Raw genomic sequence first — 6,000 nt, forward strand, 5'->3', positions numbered from 1 at the left:
CACCTGATGAATTAGTTTTGTGTTAACATTATATGAACCAGAAGTTGGGGTGGGATACATCTAAGGGCTCATCTATTTTTCATTGTCAACAGGCTTTAGTTTTGACACAGCAATGAAAATTGAAAATGTGTATAATGGAGCTGCACAATTCTGGGTAAATCCTTACAGGAACCAAGACTCGAACCCAAGACCTTTGGGTTACAACTTTGACTCTCTAACCAGGTCACGACTGCTGAATGAGTCTCTTAATTGAATGATTTAATGCTGAATACATTTTCTAACAGTCACTTGTCAATTTAAAGTGTCAAGTTACTTTCTTAGAAAAGATGCTTTACTCTTTTATAAATGACATCAGACATCAATGCTTATATCCCAAATATTAAAATTCATCCCAGTTCCTCTGTGATCATTAGGATGTTTCTAAGACAGAAATAATGATACTGTCTGGTTAAAAGACTTCGTGAAGCTGTTTCATACATAGTAATTCATGACAACTGCTCTCTCGGAGTGTTTGAATGGGGTTGCAGTATATTAATCGTGCAGCTCTAGTGTATATCAGATCATTTATTTTGTCTACGTTTATGAGTACACTAGCATATAGATGACTTTGATTTCACAGGGACTTTTAACCATGATGTCAAAATCAGTCATTAAAGCCGTTATCTAAATTCTTGCTTTGTGATGTACTGAAATTCGTTTGTTTTTTGATTGCCATTTAAACGTTTATTGAAGAGCCTCATTTCCTGTTTGACTTAACTGGAATGTAACATTCTGAAGTTTACTAGTGTGACACATTTGAAGTGCTTTCATTTAATTTTCATTGTTTTATATGGCATGCTGAAGAAACTTAGAAATAAAAAGTTATTCTCTTTTCTGAGTATTTCTGTGGTGTATACCCTCTGAATAGGCACTGCGTGTCCCACATATGCTGTTTCAAGTCTTTCATTTAATTTTTGTAATACTCCAGTGGCCTCCAGTGGTGGTCTACAGCATTGGGTGCGTATTGCCTCAGCTGTAAAACTAATAACTAATTCCATTTGAAAATAAATCAAGTCACTCGCTATCACTATTCATCAGCAATAAAATCAACGTGGATAATTGGTTTATGCTGAACATTATGGATTAGAGGTCAAAATCTAACAATAACAGCAAGATTACTACAACAGTCAATAAATCTAGAACATGGGCATAATCATTATTCTACATGAAGGACATAACTGAATCAATATGAAAGGAGGCAATAGCACTTCAGTCAAATAGACCCAGAGACCTAGGAGTTTCAAGTCTAGAAGAAGAAAAAAAAAGACCCTGAATTGTTGCAGTATAACCTTTAACAAATGAATCTGTTATTTGTTGATAGTCTGAAATGTCACAAGTTGAAAGTGATGTGAAAGGACAGAGCGATGTCTAAAGCCAGATTGTATCTGATAAAATGGATAGATTGCAATTATAGTCTTTGTTCTCCAACAGAGCAAGAGCAAAACAAAGACTGAACATTTCAAAGGGAATAAAAATTGATTATTAATGGAACACAATTGCCGCAGCACATCAGAAGACGGGTGGAGAGGGAGTGCAAAAGGGCAAGAAAACTGCAGATGTTGCTTCAGTCCCACCAGATGTTAGGAATGGCAATATCTGAAAAGCCTTCTGAAATGAGCTGACCTCCAGTTCATGGCCTCATGGAAAGCTGTGTCTGCTTCATCCAAGCGGGAACTGAGAAATCAATACAGAGACCTCTGAATGAAGGTAAGAAAGTACAGAAATAAAGAGTTATGTTCTAGCACTGGAGAATTTATCATTAGAATATTTACATTGCTTTCTGAAATTCCTAAACTTTAAAATGATCTGTCACTAACTGTTCTGCTCAGCCCACATTCATGTGATTTCGTTGGACATTACATAAAAGTAATCTACGCTCCTGTCGATATCACCCGGACCATCAAATTACTTTGCATACTGATTGCAGAGCTCAAATAAGAATTCAATAGAAACACGACAGTCTGGACTCCATCCAGTAAAAGTTGAGGCAGACCTTACAATGACTTACAGTGAGAAAGACTGAACCTGGCTCTCAAGAACATGGCTTTATTTGATGTATATGCATAATTTGTGTGTTTACAGCAGATGGTGCTGTTGCACTTCTAACTCCATTACTTTAATAATAATAAATAATATATATATATATATATAAAATCAGAAGCCCAGTTCTCCATCCCTGTTATGAACAATAAATGTCAACCTGCATCAACTAGGTCAAGGGCAAGTAATTGAGATGATAATGCTGCATAATTATGAGGCCAGGCTGATGAAATATGAAGAAATTATACATACCTGTTTATGTATAAAAATATATATATCCTGCTACTCACTATGACAAATCATGCCAAGTCTTAAGAGTTACTTTTATGGCAATTGTAATCCAAAAAAAAACACTAGACATTTACTGCCATCCAGACGTCCTGTAGCTATTTTTAAATCCCTGAATGGATCAAAATGAATTGAAGGACAGCAACTAAGATGCTTTGGATTCAAACTGCTCACCCAAAAAGGACCCATTTTGTCACACAAAACCTGTCTGCTGTTTCGTTTTATTAAGTAACACAAAAATGTTGTTCTAATCAACATTATGCAGCTTTGGATATACAAAGACAGTTTTGTGTAGTTCAGTCAAAATTCAGAACAGATGACAAAAAAATTAATAAATATATATAATAATAATAGCCTAAATAAATAGATAAAACAGCAAGCTTTTTCTTTTAGTAACTGGTATGGAACTTGAAGGAAACACTAATACTAGCTAATCATTCTGCCGAGGAGATGAAAATGTCAAAATATATTTTCTTCACCCAATTTGAATATTACATTTTGTCCCTACAACAAAAAATAATTTGAGGGTTATTTATATGCTGGAAGCTCAAGGCAAACAAAAAAAAAAAAAAAAAAAGAGATAGTAATTGCTGTCAAAAATGTCAGAAGTGATATGGCAAGAGAGGCAGAGAGAGAACTGCTGTGCCAAAGACTCCTCATTTGAAAATGTCTTAATTGCTATTCATACATTCTCAAAGGAATTTTTTACGGTGCCAGAAAATGACACGCAGCACGCAGAACAACGTGATGTTCGTCAGACATTTCAAGCTTGAAATGGGAGGTAGAGACTTTGTCTCACAGGCTGAAATGATGCACTGATTGTCATTCATTTGAACAAGATGTGACAGGGAGGAATGTGCAGATCAACAAGCTTTAGAGAAGAAGAAATGAACCCATCCATCGCTTGCTTTTACCGGCTTTGTGCCGTCTTTGAAATTATGCATGGTAGGCCTGTCCGCAGACTTCAGATGATATAGACCCTGTCTTTTCATTGTCAGAATTTACATTCTGGTTCTTCTCCCTCAGAGGCCTTCTTCTGATGTCAGGTAGACTGCTGCCAACTCGCCCGAGAGCCCAGATTCAACGTTTGTGGATTTTTCACAGGAATGAATGCAATTAGACTGCTTTGTGGGTGTAAACTGTCCCTAAGCATAAACTACGACACAGTGCAATCTATCATTTTAATGGGCTTCAACTTCCAAGGGAGACATTCTGTAATTCAGTGACTACATACACTGAGTCACTATTACAAACACAAGAGGGCTGAACCTCCAAATACGAATGCCAATTTCCCAGACAAGCTCGTAAGTGAACCTTTAACAGAGGTGTGAATGACAAGCACGTCAAAATTACCTGCAGGAAACCTCATGTTTAAATCACAGCGGACTTTGTTTTGCAAAGCATTTCTAATCATCTGCAACATCTGAACCAGGGAAGAATGGGAAAACAGAACTAATCACACTTCAGCGAAGAGTACACAGAAGAAATACATCAACCTTGTCTCGACAAAATCTGTCTTCATGCGAACTGAAATACTGATCGTCTTTTAATATCCTCTCAGCAGGTAAAATGAAGAGAAAACAAACATAAGGCCAAGTTTAACACCATAAACACTTCTATCAACATTACTAACGGTAGTGAATGATAGGCTGCAGTTACAGTAGAAATGCTCCCCAGGCTGTCGTGATTATTAATTAAACGCCCCTCTAAATTCATCTGCTTTCTGATCCCAGTTTTAGCAACAGTGACAGGCTAAGTGCAAATACGGTATGTCTCACATTTTCAGTGCAAACAAAATATAAATAGTTTGAAAAAGTGTTTTAATATTACTATACTTCAGATATGAACATATATAATATATTGTAAATAATATTGTAATATATAATAATTATATTTTATAATACACAATATTATAACATATGTATAAATATATCATGCATAATTTCCCCACCAGTGATTTTAAACTGAGAATAATTTAGATCATGAATTTAGGTCATGAACATCACTATACTTCAAATACTTCTAAAGAAGTTATTGCATGGCTTAAAAATAGTCTATGAATAATATGTATTACTTTGTTCCATGACGATTTTTTACAGTGCGTTTGCAACCTTTTTGAAGCTCAAAATTCTCCATTCATTGTAAGTGCATGACAAATATAACAATAATACAGTATATTCTCCAATAAATTCTTCATTTGTGCTCAACAACAAAAAGTCAACAAACGTTGAGCAGTCCTCTGTAACATTTTTGGTAAGGACACTGAAGATTAAACAAAGTCAGAAGTAAATATTAAATATCATAATCAGTTGATAGATCAACATGTGAAGGCCCTTGAGCAGTTATTTTGCTCTGCTCTTGCTTTGCTCTTAATCACCACCAGTTTAGGCGAAAAGTAGGCATTCTAGTGAGACTTCATTGTTAGCTGCTTTTGTTGGCGAAGATGAACTACCCATGACAATTAAAGTTCCAGGCCATTACTTTGCTGAATAAACGGTTACCTGCAATGCTTAACTGTTCTAAAAAGACCTCAGGCTGGGTTAGTCTAGTTCCTTTTCAATTCCCAGAGATATTCCATTATTCTGGAGTTATTTCCAATAAGTGTGGAAATGCCTCAATAACAGGCCACTGTGTTTAACAAGGCACCGAAACAGCTCAGCAAACAGAAAGATCATTATCACTCTTATCTATCATAATTCGATCATAAATCATATCAAACCACAGTAACACACCACTTTTTATAGTGCCACTGGCATTTTGGTGCAATCTGTTCTCTAGAATTGCACCAACCTCATAAGCACAGTACAGCTGCATATTCAGATACAAAGCAGGTCACTTACAGTTATTCACATTAGCCAATGGCCCAAAGTATTCAGAGGATAATCACAGAAACCAGAGCAGAGGTGGCAGTGCTTAACCTATGGGTCATGGTCTATAGCTGCCAGCCAAGGGACATAAGTATACTGCAGCACACAGAGTTAATTTAATCACTTTTGAATCGTTTTGTAGCTGGGTTATCATTGTGGGAAACTGCAGCACATACTGCACCTGAGTCTGGATTTGAGCCTCTCTCTAACAACAACTTCAAAAAATTATTTGATCTTAAAGGGGGGGGGGGGGGTGAAATGCTATTTCATGCATACGGAGTTTTTCACACTGTTAAAGAGTTGGATTCCCATGCTAAACATGGACAAAGTTTCAAAAATTAAGTTGTACGTTTGAAGGAGTATTTTTGTTCCCAAAATACTCCTTCCGGTTTGTCACAAGTTTCGGAAAGGTTTTTTCGAGTATGGCTCTGTGTGACGTTAGATGGAGCGGAATTTCCTTATATGGGTCCTGTAGAGCAGAGCACTGAGAGCACAACAGACTTCACTGATCAGAGAGTCGCGAAATGTCACAGAAGTGTGTTTTTGGTTGCCAGGGCAAGACAACCCTGCACAGATTACCAAACAAAAATAGCATTAAGGGACCATTGGATGGAGTTTATTTTTACAGAGCATCAACGGAGTTGTGCAAGTGTTTGTGTTTGTTCCCTGCATTTCGAAGATGCTTGTTTCACAAACAAGGCCCAGTTTGATGCCGGATTTGCACATCGTTTATTTCTTAAGGAAAATGCAGTCCCAACGAAAAAGG

Source organism: Carassius auratus, chromosome 39 (assembly GCF_003368295.1).
Source record: "Carassius auratus strain Wakin chromosome 39, ASM336829v1, whole genome shotgun sequence".
Classification (NCBI taxonomy): Eukaryota; Metazoa; Chordata; class Actinopteri; order Cypriniformes; family Cyprinidae; genus Carassius; species Carassius auratus.